At 44.7% G+C, this 22898-nt stretch overlaps 1 protein-coding gene and 1 pseudogene across 2 annotated transcripts in view; one reads left to right on the top strand and one right to left on the bottom strand.

Annotated features, from left to right (window-relative positions):
• LOC126176710 (histone demethylase UTY-like) overlaps positions 1-22898 on the bottom strand; it is a 64787-nt gene that overhangs the window by 20267 nt on the left and 21622 nt on the right. The window lies entirely within an intron of this gene.
• LOC126102774 (5S ribosomal RNA) lies at positions 19169-19286 on the top strand (annotated as a pseudogene).

Here is a 22898-nt window from a genome sequence, read left to right as displayed (position 1 = left end):
GTAGGGGTATGACAGTGGCTTCATGCAATTATCTGGGAAATGTGCACTCTGCCCACACGTGATTGTATGTATGAAGGAGAAAGTCCTTGCCCGCAAGAGAAAGGTTCTGCGACATCTGAATGTGAACATCGTCCGGCCCTGGGGCGGAGGATCGGGATAAAGTGAGAGCATGTTCTAGCTCCCTCATAGTAAAGGCAGCATTGTAACATTCACGATTCTGAGAAGAGCATTGCCCGAGTCTCCTCCAGTCGTTTCCGATGGAGGGAGACAGAGTGGAGCTCGAAAGCTCCGCTTAATAGCGGCGCAAGGAGCTGGAGATAACAACAGGGTCCACTACGACATCATCTGCTACTATAAGGCCGGAAATTGAGGAATGGACCTTGGTCCCAGAGACCCGTTGGAGGTTGGCCCACACGACGGAAGAACGCGACGACACTGTGCACGCAACTGTTTGTAACGAATGCAGTAGGCCATCGTAAGATGACTGTTAAAAACGCGGAGAGCATGTCCCTGTGCGCGAATTGCGTCGCGGCATGCCTCAGTCCACCAAGGGACCGGGACACGACGAAGTAAAGAGGGAGTGCAAGGAATGGAACATCTTACGGCTTGTAAGATATTCTACCTGATCGTCAATACTGAGGGAATGTTCGTCGAATGTCGCCTGGGAGGGCAGCCTTAGAAATCGTGTCAGGATAGACCACTCGAGTTGGTGGGAAAGCTGGGCAGTGCAGAAGGGGAGGTCCAAATGGGAATAGGTGTGCTTGGAGTCTGAAAGGAACGTGGGTATTCCTGGTGTTAAGACTGATGAAGTTAAGTCGAGTGAGAAGATCAGCTAAGAGGGCACCTCTCGGACAGGTTCTGGGAGAAACCCAAAGGGGATGGTGCGCATTAAAGTCGCCGAACAGCAGAAAGGGGTGAGGGAGTTGCCCAATAAGCTGAAGGAAATCTGGCCTGGTGACAGCGAATGATGAATGGATGTAAATGGTACAAAGAGAAAAGGTCAATGGAGAAAGCACTGCAACAACTCGAAGCTGGGTAGCCAGGGAGAAGAGGACCATGAATGTCATCCCGGATGAGCAGCATGGCTCCTCTATGACATGGATTGCCGTCCTCGGGGAGAAGATTAAAGCGGACCGAGAAGAAATACGAGAGCTCAGAGCGGTCGTGAGGACGCAATTTTGCTTCCTAGAGGCAGAGAACAAGCGGACGCTGCGATTCTAAGAGCACCCGTAAGTGCTCTTTGTTTCGTTGAAGGCCATTGGATGACAATTACGACGAGGAAAGGGGAGGAGTGCCAGTCTTCGTATACACTACATTCCATCCTCTACACTAGGTGTAGAGGATGGAATCTGCTCCATGAGATCCACAAAGACGTCGACATTCTCCTTCTATCCATCTGCAGAGTCCAGGGCAGAAAAACGGTTGGCGATGAGAGCTGGCGACATGGAGGTCGGCCAGGCGAGGGTAACACGTGACGACACTGTCGAAGAGGATTTCCGAGTCAGCGAATAATAAGACCATTTGCCTTCGGTTGACTTCTTGGAGCCTTTCTGGCTGGCAGAAGAAGACCCCAAATGTTTGTTGGCTACAGGGACGGAGGAAGTAATAGTGAGAGTATTCCTTCTGTCCTTTTCGCCCTAGCAGTTGTGTAGCAGGTGACTTCGCCCCGTGAGGCGAAAGTTTGGTGGCTTGTTGCACAGCTGGAGGAGGAGACGGGGATGCTGCCATGACACTCGGGGATTTTACAACCGCGGTACTGAATTTGAGGTCGCATGTCTGCGTGTCCATATCCTTCGTGGAGCAAGATGTAGCAAGGACAGTATTGTAAGAGTCCTATGATAGAATGCTAGGTTTGCGACTAGTCAACAACTTGCGAGCGACCAGGTAAGGCACTTTTTCCTTCACCCGGATCTCCTAGACAACTTACTCATCGAGATATACGGGACAATCTCGAGATGAGGCGGGGTGGTCGTCATTGCAGTTGATACAGCGGGGAGGAGGAGACAGACAGTCGTCCTCGTGAGCATCCCTACCATAGGTTACACATATGGGCGGTGTCGACAGGACATTCGAGTGTGGTTGTAACGATGACACTGGCAGCAGCGCATCGGATTGGGAATGTACGGTAGGACTGTGATAACTTCATAGCCTACTTTGGTCTTTGACGGAAGCACCCTCTATCAAATGAGAGAAAACGGGTGCATGTGGGCACTAAGGAGGCATCTAGTTTTTTCATCACCTCAAGAACAGCAATGACACCCTGATCAGATAGGCACGTTTGGATTTCTGCCTTGGTCAGACCATTGAGCAGCCTAGGGAAGATTTCAGCACGCTACGGGCCTCGACCCAAACGGGATAACCGTGGAGGAACGAAGTGGCAAGCAGTTGTTGTGCTTGAGAATCAGAAGTGATCTCCAAAAGCAAAATGCCATTGCATAAAACAGAGCAGGATTTCACAGGGCTGGCAACCGCATCAACACCTTTCTGAATAATAAATGGCTTTACTGTAGCAAAGGACTGACCGTCTTCAGTACGTGAAACCACGAGGAACCGTGGTGCAGCTGGGAGGGTCTTTGAATCATTAGCCCCATTCCGTTTACTTTCAGTAGACGCTGACGAGGGGCCTTGATGCAGCTGGGAGGGTCTTTGAATCATTAGCTTCATTCCGTTTATGTTTAGTAGACGCTGACTGTGAAGATGATGATTGGCTCATTGCGAAAAAAACCCTTTGACTGCTAGCGTCTCCGACGGCACACTCCTTCCAACTGGTCCCCGCCCCCTCCTCAGAAGGGAGCGCACTCGCCTTAGGTGATTGTTCACACCTCAGGTCACACCTCCCGAACACGTGACAAAGGGACCAAACGGCAATTTGGGAAGACAGTAGCTCAGGCAATCACCCCTCCATGGGCCTGGCCTGTACCAGGGGGTACGTGGGAACTCTGTCAAACCGGCGCTGGGAATTAAGCGCTACACAGTCACTTGTTACGCGTCAGACGCGTGGGCTGGGCCTTCAGGAGCACACAGGGAGGAAGACGAAAACGAGGAACCTCAAACACCGACGCGGAGGAAGGGTATAAGAAGGGAATAAAACAAGAAAAAAGGAACGAAAAACAGTGAAGAGATTGTTCTGATATCGGCTACTGAAAATGTAAAAAGGATGCTGCAAAGGCTGGGGCTCTGCGGTAGCCAAGAACGAACCAGCCAAAGAACGGCGAGCCCCCTGGTGGGTCCATCTCTCGTGTTGAATTATTTGAAGAAATCTTTGAGAGTCGGACATAATTAATATTGTGGGGAAGGAAGTGGAAGACACAAACTTAGAGTTTCCAGAAATGTCACTGTCTCTGCTGTAAACATAGGAGCACTTGAGGGTAGCTTGAAGGTTTTCTAGATCTGAGAGAAATGCACATCCAGTATACTCTTTCTACGGAATTTTGGATCCATTGGTATACACACAGGGAAAACCAGGCCACTGAGTTGCAACGAGATGACTGAATCCACTAGTGGCATTAGCTCCTTCAAAAGAAGAGTGGAATATGACAGCCGAGTGAACGAAAATCATAGTCAAAAAGAGGCAAATGCTATGAACTTCGTATAGAATGTATGAGAGGTGACCAAGTGTTAAAGCTGGCACAAGACAGAACTGTCCCTAATGGCCATTCCTTGAATGTAGAACTTCTCCGATAACATTTGGCGTCTAATTCTCAAGGGCATCTCCTCTGCTTCCACTAAAAGAGCGTTGGCGGGTGGCGATAGCACGGCTCCAAGACACGTACGAATGGCTCCGTATTGAAAAGTATCTAGTTTGGTGAGATGAACCTTTGGTGCAGCCGGCCGCGGTGGCCGAGCGGTTCTAGGCGGTTCAGTCCGGAACCGCTACGGTCGCAGGTTCGAATCCTGCCTCGGGCATGGACGTGTGTGATGTCCTTAGGTTAGTTAGGTTTAAGTAGTTCTAAGTTCTAGGGGACTGCTGACCTCAGATGTTAAGTCCCATAGTGCTCAGAGCCATTGGAGCCAGCCTTTGGTGCAGTGTGGTACAGTTGACAGCCATAGTATAGCCGAGATCGAATGATCCCTCAGTACATGATGAGTAAACTATTATGGTACATTCCCCAACAGATGCGGGTGAGTGATCGAATTACATTTAAGCCTTCTTCACACTTGGTAACAATGGATCTGATGTGAGGCGCCCAGCTTAAACGAAAGTCACAAATCTTCCCTAGAAATCGAGCATGAGATGTTACGTGGAAAGTGTACTTTCCACACATAGTGTGGCCATCAATGCGAGCCGTTGTCGACTTTAAAAAGAGGACGATTACTGATTTCTCACCCGAAATTTCCAGTTCAGCAGTAAATAGCCACTCATCAATGTATGCAATGGTTGCGAGTATTGCTGTTTTGGCCTGAAGATACAGCAGTGGAATAAACACAGACATTGTCTGCATACTCCAAATATTTTTTTTGGGGGAGGGGGGAGGGTTACTAACAGCTCTAGATCATCCATGTACAGGCTTAAAATTGAACCATGAGGCAAGGCCTGGGAGACAAGAAAAGGTGCGATCATGTTTCCTTTGTAGTAGACGTAGACGGTTCCCATGAGGGAAGCGCTTGGAGACAATAAAAAGTCCGATCATGTTTATTTTGGGACAGACGTAGATGGTTCTTTGAGCGACCAGAGTACTGATGCCATAAATCATTCGTGGAGGAATTCCGAACCCTGCCAGGTTGTCCAAGAGAATTGGTATATGAACTTGACAATTCGCTCCCTTAACATCAAGAAAGGCAGCGACTGTTTGTTTCATTTGAAAGGCCGACGTAATATCCATGCAAGCAAATACAGATTGTCCATAGTCCCTTTGCATACTGTGTGCTGGCGTACGCTTTCGCCAGCAAGTCGGTCGGCGAAGGTAGATAGTAGACGCTGGATCAAGCGCGCCTATCACGAGAGACGCCCGACTAATACCTGCAAGCAACACGCCGCCAACGCCCTCTCGACAGAATGTATTTAGGCCGCCGCCACTAACCAGAGGGCCTCACTAACTCACACTCCAGTTTGGGGTCTGTCAGTGCATTAGCGGAGTGGCCAATTCATCGCATGTTACGACAGACATAGTGATCAGAATCGTGACTATTGCAAGAGGACGATATTGTCTGCAAGAGGACTATTACTGATGAGCTTCTATTCAAGATAAATAAATACTTTAAGTTCATGTAAATAAAGAACCGTATTAATGCACCTGTGCATTTGTATTGTAGAAAGAATATACCGGCGACCCATAACAACACCTCTTCCTTGCTTCCTTGATACAAGATTTTACATATTGACTCCAAGGCATCAAATTACGATTTTCAAGTCATAATTCCAATCTTCTTTTAACTATTGGTTTTCCATTTTCTGTTCTATTTGGTTCAGTACACAGCCTTATGTTTCTTTCTTCTGCTTATGGTTCTTACGCAAAGGTTACGATGGTGGCACTGTACAGTACTTGTTTCCCCTTGCAACACTGGGTTATTAATGCACCCAGAGGTGTTTCGTGAAAAGAATGTTCTTCTTACAATTCCCATTATAATTCCCAAACTCTGCAACGGTTTTGTATGGATTAAGTCAATTTCCTGTGTTAAGTCATTTAAATGTTTTGGACGCATGGATGTCGATCCCGCACTTGGTATGAGTTATCGAGAAACGGTCACTCGACATTACTACAAGCGATTGCCTTTCCACTGTTCTTCCAACGAGCTGAAGTCTTCCAAGTCCTGCAACCCCTTTCCCTGCTACTTATTTTGTCCGTTGACACAACATTACTTCGCATTTTAGCAATTCTTCTTCATATTTATTCAGTATGATAAGCTTTGTGGTTTCACGCAAAAGGCTTCGACATTAGAGCCGAAAGATATGGTATCGACTACAGTCGGTTACAGCCAATTTTTTTCCGGATATGCAATGCACGTTGGTTCCTGTGCACATTAGGACAAAAGTAAGTCACAATTTTATGCCCAGTAAAACAATACTGAAATACACACAGTTTTGGGTTTACGATTACCTTACAAATGTTTGTTTTATTACTAATGCAATCCAACACTACTACAGTTGTTTCTTTTATTTCTGGAAACAGTTCTCCACTTTCCCATATTTAAGGCCAAGTGCCATACGTCTTGACGAAAAATTGATAAGAGTCTTAGTTCTCAGGGTTTTCTTACCGTTACTGAAGGATCATTCCTTTCTTTCAACAGCAGCACCGTATGCGGGCGATCAGAGTGCCTTCCACTCTATCAAATACATCGTTTACACACTCATACAGAACATGAGCTGCCCTATCCCGCGTTACTATGATACAGTCGACGATGGCTTTGTTTAAGAGTATAAAGAAAGCAACCGTTTAGTATCACAGTGCTCGCTTCAAAGGTCTCACCGAGCCGGCCGCGGTGGTCTAGCGGTTCAGGCGCTCAGTCCGGAACCGCGCAACTGCTACGGTCGCAGCTTCGAATCCTGCCTCGGGCATGGATGTGTGTGATGTCCTTAGGTTAGTTAGGTTTAAGTAGTTCTAAGTTCTAGGGGACTCATGACCACAGATGTTAAGTCCCATAGTGCTCAGAACCATTTTTCGAGCGAAGTGGGGCTGTGGTTAGCGCGCCTAAGAGCCGCATTCGCGAGGACGACGGTTCACATCCCGCCATTAATTTCCCTAAATCGTTCCAGGCAAATGCAGGGATGGTTCCTTTGAAAAGAGCACGGCCGATTTCCTTCCCCATCTTTGGAACAATCGCCAACCTTTCATAATCAGAGATTATGCTCCTTCTCTAATGACCGAGTTGTCGGCTGGACATTAAACCCTAATCTTCCTTACTTCAAAGGTCTGATGCGTCAAAACAGTATTGTTACATGCAGCGACGAAAGACTACTTACCATGACACACATCACGACCCTGTAAGGAGGGAGGCAGAGCAGTAGTTACTAGGAATTCGCAATCAGGAGGCGCCGTATTCCATCGCTGATCCGACAAAGTACGGCGTTTCCTCGTACTTTCCTTAAATCACTTTGGACAAATATGGTATGGTTACTTCAATAAAGCCTCCAAGAATCAATTCCCCTTTTTTCAGCACTGGACATCTACACTGATGAGCACAAACGTTATACCATTGCCCACCGCGAGATTGAGTGGTCAGAGTAATCCTGGCCCGGAAAACATTTGTAACACCAACGCGAAATTGATCTTTTTTAATGAACAGGAGAGCTACGCACCACAGAAAATGTGGGAAACCCTATTTCGATTGACACGTCTGCGCAGGCACATCTTCTACATGTTCTCTCCCGAGTAATTTGCTGTGTCACTGCTTTTGAGGGCGTGAGAGGAGCAGACGCGTTTAGGGAGCAGTTGAAGGTTCTCGCGGCAAAACAGTTAGTGTTCATTGTCGACTGTTATGCAAAGCACAACTATTTTCTCAAGAGTTTAAGACTGAAAGTGTTTTGGCAAAACTTCCAGGAAAACCTACAATGCAAAACCTTAGTAGCAAAATGAGCTCTGTAGTCAGTAACAACCATAACTATCAATAAACGGTTCAAAGACCAGAAAACATTCCTCGAGTGAAGAAACGCTTGAAACGAAGCCTGATGAAACATCAACGCCGTTTGTCTGTGCAAGTGGCAGTTTAGAGAATTTCATGATGAAACGTTAAGAAAATGGACATGCGTCTGTATCCTTACAAATTCAGGGTTGTGCATAAGGTAAAACATCCAGACTAACTTTCGCGTGGTGAGTTCTACCAGTTGTTTCTGAATGAAGTGGAATCAGGACTTTTGGATCCCCAGTTTTTCATTTTTTCAGATGAACTCTGGTTCACCCTGTTAGGATATGCGAATTCATAGAACGTGCACTATTGTGCATCAGGAAATCTTCTTCAGTACTTCGAAGAGACGTTGCATAATCTCGAAATTGGTGTTTGGTGCGCAATGCCTTGTGTCTGGCCGGCCGAAGTGGCCGTGCGGTTAAAGGCGCTGCAGTCTGGAACCGCAAGACCGCTACGGTCGCAGGTTCGAATCCTGCCTCGGGCATGGATGTTTGTGATGTCCTTAGGTTAGTTAGGTTTAACTAGTTCTAAGTTCTAGGGGACTAATGACCTCAGCAGTTGAGTCCCATAGTGCTCAGAGCCATTTGAACCATTTGAACCTTGTGTCTGCAGCGTCGCGCTATTCTTCCACCAAACAGTTACTGTTAACAAGTATGTCCAGAAACTGTTTGTCCGCCTCGTAACTTTGCGGTCAGCACGGCGGATTGCTAACCGAAGGGACCAATGTTCGATTCTCTGTCCGGGTGGAGATTTTCTCCGCGCGGGGACAGGTTATAATGTTGCCATCACGTTCACATCTTCATAACTGGCATTTAACTATTAAGATTGCTGTATGGCCACGTCCAGAAAGCCAACAGATTAAAAAAAGAAATCCATATCTCTATCAACTTACAGAATATGAACGACTGTATGGATATTTTCCACAAGTCGAAGCAACAGCTCACGCTGCCTTGCCAAACCATGCATAGGGGGTTAGTGAGGAGAGGACAATCAGCAGAGGCAGTGCCATCTCCTGGTCATCCCTATCGCCTAATCTCTCTCCCCCTGCGATTTTTACCTTTTGGGCAAACTGAAGAGTCAGCTGTACTCAAACAATCCTCATACACGGGAAAAGCTATTATTGCTCTCCCTTAAGCAGAGATGGTGTATGTGTCTTACAGTTTAATGAACCGAGTACAGCGCTGCAACTACCTGAACGATGGCTATTTGCGTCTTCTGTGATGTTTATTAAGAAGTGTCAATAAAGCGTCAATGTTACTGTAAGTACTGTATATAATGCGTGGTTATAAATCTGGCGTTGTACAGCATCTTGTACACGTCTCCAGTGCTCATATTCAAATTGTGTAAGCGGCACTCAGTAATATCAACATTATACCTTTGTCACTTATTTGACCCAGTCCCGTTCCTATTCCATTACAATGAACACACTCCTATACATATTTCCTGCATTCGCAGCGCCAGATTTGCACACGGTAGCCAAAATTGGAACTAATTTTTTCTGGCGTAAATAGATTACGCATTAGAATACGTACAAAGCTTCGCTGCCATACGATAAGTACAGCTCACGCTGGGTCTCCGTTAGTAGCTACACTTTAATTATAACCACCCGGTATAAGTTTTGTTATGTCCATCCTGCATATTCGCGGGGCAGTGATGATGAGGCATCTTTTGTAGTGACGATACGGCCCGCAATACGGCATATCGACTAACATAAGCGATTTCGTTAAAAAGCAGATTGTTATAACCTGGCGACTGGGAACGACCATCCTGGAAATGGCGGAGCTGGTCGGTGCTGTTCACGTAGTACTTTCTTTAACATCTAAGAAAAGTGGTCGAAGAACAATAAAACTACGAGCAGGCAACACATCACAGAACGTGGAGGCAAAGAGGCTTGTCAGCTCTGTAAAGCAGGATAAGCGGTGATCTGTAGCAAAGTACAATGCAAATGCAGGCGCAAGATTTTCGGAGCACACCGTCCAGCGCACATTGTTGGACCTAAACATCTGCAATAACGTCGTCAGTTACTATTGCAATGGACACCAGATCATCAAGTTTCGACCACTGATCCATGGAAAGGTACCGTCTGGTCGGATGAACGACGTTCCCTGTTACATTAGCTCGATGGATGCTGCGTGGATACGCAGTCATCCAAACCAAAGGCTACTCGAAACATGCTCCGCATTCACCGGGATTCCACGGGACCTAGAAGGCACCATGCAAGCTATGGGCTACGTAAACATTTTTGCGGGCCACCTGCTCTCTTACATGCTTCAAGTCTTTCCCGACGGCGATGGCATCCTCCAGGATATCTTTCTGTGTCACAAGACAGGAATCGTGCTACCGTTCTTTGAGAAGTATGATTGAACTCAAGTGTTGGCCATCAAATTCGTCTGATCTGAACCCGATGGAACACGTTTGGGACGCTATCACGTGTCAGAACCGCACCCCCAAAACATCTGTGCGCAATTTAATTTGTGTTGCCGGGGTGTAGACAGTTATCGCCACATACGAAGCCTACCAGGAACTTGTCGACTCCATGCCACGCCGAATCGCTGCTGTAATGTGCTCCACGGTGCACCAACACGCTATTAAAGAGGTGGTCATAATGTTTTGGCTCGTTCTGTAAACGACAATATTTAATAAAATGCCGAGGACATGGAGACTTGGAAACCCTGAGGCTAACACCAGAGCAGCACAACATGTGTTCGTAAATTTGCAGTCGTACAATAGAAAACTCTCATCATGTCAAAGGGAGAGTTTTTTTAAACAGTTTGTCACTACATTAAATTGCATATAGCGGTCCAAAAATTACGTTTTATGAGTGTTTAAAAAATGCTGCGCCATCGAGGAAAATTACGAACATTTTCATCCAGGTGACAAAAACAACACTGCGTTCTCTGTTTACGGCTACACATTTGCACAATCTTTTGCTGACCCTCTACTCCAGTTTATGATTTCTGGTTCAAGGTCAGGGGGCCAAACCGGTGTAATAACAAGTCTGGCACGCTGGACGCGCCGCAGCTGCTTTTGAACGGATCCCATTCATCAGGCTGCAGCGCTGCACAGGCGGCGAGAGAGAGTAACGCAGTTATGACGTGAGCTGTGTTTATCAATGCAAGGACCTTCCTTGGGCTGGCCTGGCCTAGTTTGAGGTGCGGCAACGCTGCCCCAGCTAATCAATACCGCCACGCACACACGCACAGTGAATGTAGCCGTTCCCACTGGCCCGACCCGGACTAGCGTCTCAAGCAACCCCGAAGATTCCTCAGGTCTCAAACAAAGTACGTGAAATCCGCCATGGAAAGCAGGTCCACCCTCTAAATCGCACTCCGTAACGTAAGTAACACAAGCAGCTCGTCGGCGACGATGTCTTTAGAGTTTAGAGGAATTATTTAAAATCATTTCCTGTCACTACCGTTTTTCTTTATTGTAACCCAATCTTTCTTTTGAAGTAAAATTTTCTGCACTACTGCAGCGATACACAACTACCGAGTTTTTTTTACTTTGGTAACAGTTTTCGCATGGTTTCATGATTCCCCAGCGCTTTCAATCAAGTCTAGACACGTACATTCAGTGCGCATTAAGAATTAAAGTCCTCAATAGCGTCACCATACGGGCCGACATCATATTTTTCTACCCATATCACTCCTTCAACTCTTAATTGTATACAGACCAGTTCTAAAAGAATAGTAGCAGTTACAAATGGCTATAACTATTTAACGCAAGGCGATACAGCGATAAGAGTTACAGAGACTGTAAAAGAAAGTTCCAAATTTAAATCGTTGTGTTAGCGCAGTGAATCTGAAGTTACTGTACGGTTCATTTTTCTTCACTGAGCCAAGTGTTTCAGCAAATATTTACTTGAACATGCTTGAGCAGTGGCTGAAGCGGCAGACTGATACTCACACTTTTTATCTTTATAGCAACTCCCACGTTAGGATACGGAGGTTCGCACATTATTAAATGAACATCTTCCACACCGTTGGATTGGTCGCACTGGACATGATGATGCTGTGTCCAGCTCCTGATCACCTAGCTCTTCGGACCTGATACGCAAGGACATATTTTCACGGAGTTACGTGAAAAAAAAGACCTATTGTATGTGCCCCCTCTCACAGAAACAATTACAGAATTCAAAATGCAAATTTCCAATGCGCTCGCATCGGTAACTCTACATATACTTCATAACGTATGGTGTGAAATGCATTGTCACATGTCGTCCGTGTGACCAATGCGAGTCATACGGAACATCTACAAAGCACGTAAAAGATCGATTATTTTACATTCTCAGTAATTTTATCGATGTAGCGCTAAGCATTAAATAGTTAGAGCCGGTTGTAATCGCTATATTAATTTTAAATTACCTTGAATACATCACCACGTGACTAACCGTGCTCTCTCTCTAAGATATATTTTTGCCTACAGTACTTAAATTTCTTTGTTACGTATTATCAACAATTAATTTATCCTTCAGATTGTCCAATTAAAGCAAGCCGACGGTGCAAATTGGATATGTGACGAATGCTTGGATATGTGACGAATGCTACTGTATACTTATGTTTCGTTCGAGACGTGCATCCGCTACCGTGGCTGAGGTCGTCAGCGTACGCCCGTGCCATGGCGCTGTAATCTGAGGTAAGCCAGTTCAAATTCTGATGGTGGAAAATTTTCGACGACAGTATTTGGACAAGGACAGCAGAGGTGGTAGCGTAAAGTTCTTGACAACCAGTCTTTGAGTCAATGTCCCGGATTAAATTTCAAACATTTCCTCATTATCTCATGAAGTGTGGGCATGTGACACTGTTGACGGTGATCTGCCCGTCACACGGGGACGTTAAACTCGACGTCCCGATTGGTGCTGCTGAGCAGTAAGCTATGTGCCGGCACCTGGTTTCACACTCTCCCTTACTTTCATCCATAACAACACAAGCCCTACATTACAATGTACAAGCACTCATCACAGCCATCCAAGCGACACTGATACGTGCTTGACACATCGTAACATTTCGGAGGAAGGCAATGGCAAACCATTTCCACTAGAACGATGCCTAGAACGGCAATGCAGAATCCCTGCATTTCCTCCCCTATGCTCATTCCCCTGAGTACTTTGACTGCGACTTGCGCGTAGATATTCAAACCCTTCGGACACTATCAAAGCAATCCCATTGCACCATCCGTGGTTATCGGAATTGAATTCAGAGTATTGGTTATGGAGTTGCATCTGTTTGTATTAATCAAGTACCTGAGTGCCAAAAGATCGCTAAATCGTCGGGCCTATCGGCTATACAGATCTGTTAGTCATTACGCCAAGTAAAATTCTGTCAATTTCTTATGATCGTCCAACAAAGATTTTATCTCGCACAGAACAATATCGTCAGCGAACTGTCTTACGAGTGCTGCCGACCCGTTTGATAAATCGTTTGTACGTTTTCAACATTAGAGGTCCTGTTGCGCTTTCTTGTGGCACACTTGGTGCTATTTGAGTTTCTTTGAAACACTTGTCGTCAAGTATAACGTACAGTATTTTTTAGTTCAATTACTCTTCGAGCCAATCACACATCTGCTGCCGCGCGGGGTAGCCGCGTGGTCTCAAGCGCGTTGTCACGGTCCGCGCGGCTCCCTCCGTCGGATGTTCGAGTCCTTCCTCGGGCATGGATGTGTGTGTTGTCCTTACCGTAAGTTAGTTTAAGTTAGATTAAGTAATGCGTAAGCTTAGGGACAGATGACCTCAGCAGTTTGGTCCCGTAAGACCTTATCAGAAATACCCACATATTTGCTAAGATGTTTGGTATGATCGTAACTTGATTAGCAGCCGACATTGCAGTGCTGTGTCGAACGCCTTACTAAAACCTAGGAAGAAGCAGTTTACCTGTCCACCTGCATCTATTGTTTGCAAGATGTCGTGTATGAACAAAGCGAGCTGTGTCCGGTTCTTTGAGAATTTGCTCTAAGATCACGCACCAGACGGACGTCAGCGATACTAGTCTCTAATTATGTGCATCCAATCTCTTAACCTTTTCTTGCAAACAGGAGTGACCTGCGCTCTTTTGCAGTGGCATTGGGGTTATCCATCGCGCAAGAGATTTCTCGATCATTATTAACTAAGAATGGAGCTAACTGCATGGCGATGATCAATGAGATTCTCAGCAAAAATCAGTACAGGTTCATTTGATAAATAAAGTTGATAATTTTGCTCTGTAATTAAAATCGCTTTGACACGATGCTGCATGATTGTATGTGAGGAATTTGTTGTACATTATCAAATCAAAAGCATCTGGACACCTACTAGTATACATTAATATGAGGTGTGTCCAACCTTCGCATTTATGACGGCTCGTACTCCGCTGGGAACAGTTAACATGAGAAGTCTGAAAGTCTGTTCCTCTACTGTGCGCAGTACACAATACTGTAAAATGCGTTCATATCCCTCCTCGTTTAGAATTTTCTCTTGCATCTCGTGGTCGTGCGGTAGCGTTCTCGCTTCCCACGCCCGGGTTCCCGGGTTCGATTCCCGGCGGGGTCAGGGATTTTCTCTGCCTCGTGATGACTGGGTGTTGTGTGCTGTCCTTAGGTTAGTTAGGTTTAAGTAGTTCTAAGTTCTAGGGGACTGATGACCTCAGATGTTAAGTCCCATAGTGCTCAGAGCCATTTGAACCCTTTGAACTAATTTTCTCGAGTGCAATAAGGGGACAACACTCTAACCGCAAGAAACACCCTCATATCGTAAAACCACTGTGGCCACTACAGTTTTTCGAGGCATTCGCTAAACGCAAACCCTTCCATCGGACTGTTGCATCACAACACCACTTGTGTCCAGCGACGTCGCTCTTTACACCGCCTCGAGCGTAGCTCAGCACTGACTACAGAAATTTGTGGCTTATAAGAAGCTGCTCGACCATGGTACCCCATTCTCTTTAACTCCTTATGGCCGTGCTACACTGCTGCTACCACTTTCGAACTGGTGAGTGATTCCTTCCGCAGATTTCATAAGATTTTTGTACAACCTCCCTTCACCTTTAGCTACGGTGTTTCCTTCGCGTTTCCCCTTCATAATCAAATTACCAACAGTCGACTTGGACAATTTTAGCAGCATTGTAATGTCTCTAATTTATCTGTTATTCAGGTGACATCCGATGCCTAGTCCCTGTTCTGCGTTAGCGAGCTATCATGACTGACCCATTCTACTGTTACTGCTTCTCTGCTGACAACACAATACTACCAGCCTCCTTTTATATTGGCGGGTCCGCCTTTCGTGACACTTAATGGCCAATATCGCATTACGTAATGGTGTCCGGATACTTTTGATAAGACAGTGTATTGTATCTCCGGAAGAACTATATTCAACTGTATCGAAAATATTTGAGATTAACAGCTTAGGTTAAACGCATTGCACTTGAAATGACATAATGGGACAGGAGGAGAGATTAGATGGAGTGTAACACGTTAAAAAATGCCAAGCGCCGCAGTTCGCTACCTCCCAAGTGATAAAGGAGCCCGTGGTCAGGGTACGGACGCAACTCAAGCTATTGCCCCGCAGATCGCGGACGGCTATTCGGGTGACCCGACCGAAACGGGCGCCGCGGCCGACTTGCCACAGTTACACAAAACGCTTCCCTGAGCTAAATGCGTCGCTCTATTTTTGCCTGCTCGCCGTCAGTCGGCTCCTATGACACGGCAGCGGTGTTGCTTGTATCATGGTCCGAGCAAAACGTTTCCAGCAAGCTGAGCACACTAGAAAGCATCTGCGCGGATAACAACTTGCCTCCTGCTTCTCTCGACTGTCTGGTGCGCAGTGCAACCCGAGTGCAGCACGGGTGCATATCGACAAAATGCTGCTATGCTGAATTCTAGACGTCAGAATGGCCTGATACGGGAACCAACGACATTTTAAAACTCTTGGGAATTTTCGTCTTTGTGTCTTCGCTCACTATTATAAATGATATAATTACTAATGGTATTAGTGCACAGGTCAGATCTACAGTCTGTATGTACATAGAAACTCTCGCCTCTTTCTCTTTAAAAAATATTACTTTCCCAGGAACACGTGTGAGTAGAACGACTGTCTATCAAACGGGGTTACGCGAGCTCCACATTTCCGTGTAATTTTTGTGACTTATCCAGCGTAGCTGACATAATGCTTTCTGGTGTACGCCGTATCGATGATTCTATGGTATGCATAATGCAAACACTAAACTTTTAAGTTAGGTGTTATACATTACGTGTTTTCTAAATGACTTCGAATGCATGGTCTCAGAATTTTTAGTATAATACCTAGTTTTTGTCGCTCTAAAGTTGGAGCATTTCTGTGACGTCTCGAGCTGCCTAAACAAACCCATAACAAATCTCGCAACACCACTTTATATCTGCAATATTATTTGTGCTTACTGAACTAAAGATTCAGCCAGACGAGTGTTGGCGGCGCAATTCGCCGTGGATGAGTTAAGATACTTTTCAGTACATCTCAATACGATATTTGCCTTTCCCATAACTGATTTACATAGCCGTTCTGCTTTGAAAATAAAACCTGGATTTCTTACTAAGAAAGTAAAACGCGTTGATGGTAAGTGACGTGAAGTTGTACTTCGCAGTCTGACAATTCCGGTCTTTCAGTGTTTCCAAGTCATAGGCAAGTGTTTATAAAAAAAAATGGCTCTGAGCACTATGCGACCTAACTTCTGAGGTCATCAGTCGCCTAGAACTTAGAACTAATTAAACCTAACTACCCTAAGGACATCACACACATCCATGCCCGAGGCAGGATTCGAACCTGCGACCGTAGCGGTCACGCGGTTCCAGACTGAAGCGCCTTTAACCGCACAGCCACACCGGCCGGCTCAAGTGTTTATAGATTCACTGTTGTTCGCAGCTACAAATAAAACTGTTTACATTTCCTTTTAGAAAGAAATCTCATAACTGGCATCTAAGCATTTTCTCCATGTGCAAACCTTAAAGTAATGTTTTGCATACACTGCATACAACAGATGTCAGTTTTCTGAATTTGTGTGCATTTTTATGGATCTATGGTTAAATGACTTGTTTTTCGATCTACACTAGGGAAAGACATGAAATGATAACCAGTTTATGACTCAATTAAACTCTTTATTCATAATCTTAAAAAAAATGCTATGTGGAAGCACAGTGGATGAGTATTAACGAATAAGACTTCCAAGTCTATGCCTGTTTATTCGTCCATTACATAGTGATTTTCCACTCAGTTGCGTTTGTTGGCCGCTTTATTTGCAGCAGATTTCGAAGCCTTTTACGACTATATCTTCAGGTACTTAGGAGCAGTTATCGACACGAAATACACTCAAGTACATCTTGTTGCTGTTTGTAGCGTCTTCTAAAACTACACTCCCGGACGAGAAGGTCATTTTATCGACAAATGAGGTAACAGGTAATTCATCACTGTCGGAGTATGTGGCAACAAATTCAGACCAGATGATCTCACACATTGCAATACAGGGTACCCGAAAAGTCGCATCAATACACATTGTAGCCCCTAGGGTAGTCCAGTCAACGAAGGAAAATTAAGGGAGTGGTGAGATTTGTGTAGTTGCAAAATTTTTCTACAGTGGCAGGAGGGAGTGTAATGAATAACATATTAAAAATCCTGTTCGGTGGGCCGTGAGTGTGAAGGGGTGGGGCAGTGGGGCGTTTAAAGGTCAGATTTTTGTTTTTCTTTAATAACTCCAAAACCGTTGCTTCTAAGAAAAATGTTTCCCAAAACCAACTTAGACATTAAATTCCCTAAAAAGTCCTAGTCATTAATTTCCGCGTTGCAGGGGATGGAAAATTGCAAATTATTAAAAACACATTTTTAATGGTGTAACATTTCTGTTTACAGTTAAATGTAGTGGGTTAAGAACACATATTAAACATCTGAACGTGAAATATAGCCGTTTTGATGGATAATCATGATCTGGGGGTGTAATACGGTGGCTAGGTGGGGGTCGAGTGTAAAAGCACGAGGGAATCCGCAAAATAAAGAGCAAGCAGACAATTACCTATTCTCTCTACCGCACTAAGTCACGAAAAGCAACCACAAGGTTTTTCACAAACTTACACCGAACCTTCCGCAGCTCGCCTTACGAATCACTGGCAACGCAGTGTACAGACATGCCCGAGAGTGTATATTATCCACAAAGTGCTTAAAAACTACATGTAATACCGATATTAATTACTAATAATACTAACCCAAGAAACGTGTATGGACAGAATCTGTGTAAATCTCAGCACACTGTTCTACAATAATAGGGGGTGAATAGATTGTTAAGTCATCGCGTACGGCAGTTGTATCGTTATTCCAAGAACGGCAACTTCCCCCACCACTTCAGCTCACTTTTCTGTTTACAGATTATACCTCCTCAGCATTCCTTATCCAGTTCTCTCATGTAAGTAGACAACATAACTTCACTGAGCTCGTGTTTATATAGAGTAATTATTTTTAGTTTACTAAGTGAGGATTTATTAGCAGTTGGTAACAGAGTTAAAAAGCTCAACAGGTGCTGCTGTCAAAAATCTGCCACACTGAAGAGCCTGCCCCAAATCCAACATTCTGTCAACATGTATTCGACAATGTCGATTTCATTGCCTCACTACCAATGGCTGGAATACTTTTCGCAGCTTGACAGTATCCAGTGCATCATTTCAGCCTCAGCTTCCCAGCATCTGAAGAGGCCCACAGTCTTTATTTTGGCTCCCTATATAATAGAAGTAATTCACCTAGGTGTTATGCAATTTCAGATATTTCAACAGAAGTCAAACAATGCATTACATCAAAATATTGTCCTAGGTTTAAACATGATCAGTCCTATTCCATCAGACATATTGACATCTACTTTGTAAGATATATTGTGGACATGTGGTCAGTGGCTCCACTCAGTACAGCCAAATCTTCCAAGTACCAGCAATTCCTCAAAGGAAGAGACTTATATAGTCTACCACTAACAAAATTAATGATGAGAGAAGTGCAGTAACGTTCTGGTCATTCATTAATCCACTATCATGTGACTACAACACGGTCACATAGTTTTACAACGCTGTCAGCGACATATAGCAGCAATATGCCCCTTTTACCAATCCAATCCCTTTCCCATCCAAACTACAGAGGTCACATACAATATCACTCTTACAAAATAAGCACTTCTCAGCCACTGTTTCTAAAAACACCTTTTACATAAAAGCCCTCTTAACAACTGCAAATAAGTACTCACTTAATAAAATGAAAATAACTCCGCTATGTAATACAACCTGTGTGAAGTTTTTTTTCCCCCACACACATAAGAGAACTGGACAGGAAATTCTGGGGAAGAAGTATGATCTATCTGTAAACTGAAAAGCGACCGTGATCGTGGTGGAGGAAGTCGCCTTTCCGAAAGGAATGATATAACTGCCGTACAGGATGATTAAAAATCTATTTCCCCTCTAGCAGCGTAGAATAGAGGTAGACATTTACATAGAATCTGTCCATATGCTTTCCTTTCGTTTGTATTACCAGCAGCTCATATCTGTATTCAACATAGTGTTAACACATTTTGTAGAAAATAAACACCCCCTTCCTACCCACAGGAATGAGGAATTGCTTCCTTGCTCTTCCTTTTCAGGCAACGGCCTTGCCGCAGTGGATACACCGGTTCCCGTCAGATCACCGAAGTTGAGCGCTGTCGGGCGTGGCCAGAACTTGGATGGGTGACCATCAGGGCCGCCATGCGCTGTTGCCATTTTTCGAGGTGCACTCAGCCTCGTGATGCCAATTGAGGAGATACTCGACCGCATAGTAGCGGCTCCGGTCAAAGAAAACCATCATAACGACCGGAAGAGCGGTGTGCTGACCACACGCCCCTCCTAACCGCATCCTCAACTGAGGATGATACGGCGGTCGGACGGTCCCGGTGGGCCACATGTGGCCTGATGACGGAGTGCGTTTCTTACTTTTCAGATTGGGCCTATAAAGCTAAGTGCATGACCACAATCCGGCGACCTAACTTCCTTCACGCCTCTAACCTCCACCCTCGACGTTCCACGTTTTTACACACACGGCTCACAATTTATCCTTTAATACGGTTCTAATGCACTTAGATATGATACAGATACTTAACAGTTGTTCTTAACCCACTTCACTTAACAAGAAACATAAATTTTATACAATCAAAACACTATTCTTAATAACCTACGACTTTTCCATCGTTCGCAACGAAGAAAGTATTAGCCATAGAGAAAAAATGAATCCGGACTGTTTTTCAGGAAATTTAATGTAGTCAAATTTTGTACTGGGAAACATTTCGCTACGAGCCGTGGTTTTCAAAACATTCAAGAAAAACTTTAAAAATCGTCCTTTACAGACCCCTCTCACAGTCTGAAAATAGATGAGCAATAATTCAACAAGTAAAACCAATCTAATAATTTGCTGTTCACAAAAAAAGAACACGGCAGCGCGAAAATTTTTCAGCTTGCTAAGTTGCTGCAGTCAGCACATCGAAGACGGAGGTGTTTCACTCAGGTAAACACGTTAGGCGAGCGTGATTAGGAACAGACTGTTCAAAATATCTGCCAGTGTCCTCCTTTCAAGCAACCAGCTCAGTCAAGATTCCTCGGATGCTGGGGATAATGCCAGACAGGTGGCTCGGTTTTACGTCGACGTTTTTACGCTTTAAATTTAGTTTTATCGGCCCAACTGCTTGCGCTGTTCACTTACATTTAACTTTTCATCACTCATGTTTTATTGAATGTTCTAGTACGTGCAGCCGAAACGATCGGGATTTTAAACATATAATAGAAAGAGTATATATGCCCAAAAAAGGATATCAAATGATTTCGAATGCTATCCTGTACATTATATAAGACACTTATACATAGTTTTTTTACAGCAAATTTCGTGTAATAATCAAAGACGCCAGATTATGAGAAAGTGCCTCAGTAGTACATTCGATATTTTACTGGAATATTTTATGGGAATATTTTATTAAAATGTTCCTTTCCGTCTTTAGTTTTTTTTTTCAAAGTATGTGCACTCACGGCAAGCAATTGAACGTCATGACCACTTCATTGCTACTAGCGAATGTTTTAAGCATGGCGTCTACGAGTCCTAACTGGAACTGGATGAGGACTCCACGTACAAGGAACAAAAACATACAGAACTACACATAAACTACTCATTTGTCAGACACCATACAGTATTCAAGAGATTCAAGAAGATCACTAGTTGTGTTTTCATACGATTGGTAAATACCAATATACACACCAAGAGCTAGCATCTTATAACAAGGCGGTATATCTGATGGTTTTAAAAAAGGAAGGAAAAAATGGCTCAAATAGCTCTGAGCACTATGGGACTTAACATCTGAGGTCATCAGTCCCCTAGAAATTAGAACTACTTAAACCTAACTAGCCTCGGGACATCACACACATCCATGCCCGAGGCAGGATTCGAACCTGCAGCGGGAAGGAAAAAAGATTGGGTTTAAAGTCCCATCCACATCGAGGTCATTGGAGACGGTGCACAAGCTCGGGCTATATCACGGATGGGGAAGGAAATCGAACGTGTCCTTTCAAAGCAATCATCTCGGTATTTGCCTGGAGCGATTTAGGGAAAGCAAATGTTGTCCAAGTGAACATGGGGTTTCTTCCTCTTTTGATATTCGAGACGTGTCAATGTTCTGACAACACTAACGAGATGTCTGTAATGATATATGTCCTCAGCAATAAGCTCGTGTTGCTGGAGTACGGATGGAGAAGGAAAAAATGCAACTGAGAGCCTGTACAAAACCTGCGACATCCGGACTACAAGAAGGGGAACATCGTCACGCAAATCTTCCGTTAGAACTGTGACGAGCCCACAAGGTTGGCTTATAGTGTGGAAACCAATGCATATGAGCTGCTTCTCCTTCTCTCGGTTGTAAAATACCGATGATAAAATACTTTCCGTCCCTCAACAATATCTTTCGGAAGAACGTGGAAGTCTGTCGGTTCCCAACTGACAGATGTGCCATCAATTCACATTAAATGAAAAAGTAGATAATTCACTATAAATTTACCTATCTTGACCGCAATACAAAGTTGCAGTTAGGTAACCTGTTTCAGTTGTCAACCAGCCATGTTCAAATCTATGAAAAGTAGACGGACACTGCTATCCCGAATTGGTGAAAGTTTTAAATGGAACACAAAACTGATGCCCCCGTCAACGCACTATCACTCCTCTTACCTCAATATCGAACAGTAAAAATTATAAAAGAAATATGATTATTTTACTAGAGTAAGGAAACTACACTGAAGCGCCAAAGAAACTGGTGTTCAAATACAGACACATGTAAACAGGCAGAATACGGCGCTGCGATCGGCAACGCCTACATAACACAAGTGTCTGGCGCAGTTGTTAGATCGGTTACGACTGCTACAATGGCAGGTTATCAAGATTTAGGTGAGTTTGGACGTGGTGTTACACTCGACGCACGCGCGATGGGAAACAGCATCTCCGAGGTAGCGATGAGGTAGGGATTTTTTCGTACGACCATTTCACGAGTGTACCGTGAATATCAGGATACCTGTAAAACATCAAATCTTCAACATTGCTGCATCTTCAACATCGCTGCGGCCGGAAAAAGATCCTGAAAGAACGGGACCAACGACGATTGAAGAGAATCGTTCAACGTGACAGAAGTGCAACCATTCCGCAAACTGCTGCAGATATCAATGCTGACCCGTCCACAAGTGTCAGCATGTGAACCATTCAACGAAACAACATCGATATGGGCTTTCGGAGTAGGAGACCCACTCGTGTACACTAGGTGATTGCACGACACAAAGCTTTACGCCTCACCTGGGCCCGTCAACACCGACAATGGACTGTTGATGACTGGAAACATGTTGCCTGATCAGACGAGTCTCGTTTCAAATTTTATCGAGTGGATGGACGTTTATGGGTATGGAGACAACATCGTGAATCCATGGACCCAGCATGTCAGCAGAGAACTGTTCAAACTGGTGGAGGCTCTGTAATGGTGTGGGGCGTGGGCAGTTGGAGTGATATTCGACCCCTGATACGTTTAGATACGACTCTGACAGGTGACACGTACGTAAGCATCCTGCCTAATCACATGCATCCATTCATGTCCATTGTGCATTCCGAGGGACTTGGGCAATTCCAGCAGGACAAAGCGACACCCCACACGTCCAGAATTGCTACTAAGTTTAAACACTTCCGCTGGCCACCAAATCCCCCGCCATCAACATTAGTGAGCATATCTGCCATGCCTTGCAGCGTGCAGCTCAGAAGAGATCTCCATCCACTCGTACTCTTACGGATTTGTGGGCAGCCCTGTAGTATTCATAGTGTC

This window comes from Schistocerca cancellata, chromosome 1 (assembly GCF_023864275.1).
Source record: "Schistocerca cancellata isolate TAMUIC-IGC-003103 chromosome 1, iqSchCanc2.1, whole genome shotgun sequence".
NCBI classification, from domain to species: Eukaryota; Metazoa; Arthropoda; class Insecta; order Orthoptera; family Acrididae; genus Schistocerca; species Schistocerca cancellata.
This window is presented reverse-complemented; position numbering and strand designations above follow the sequence as displayed.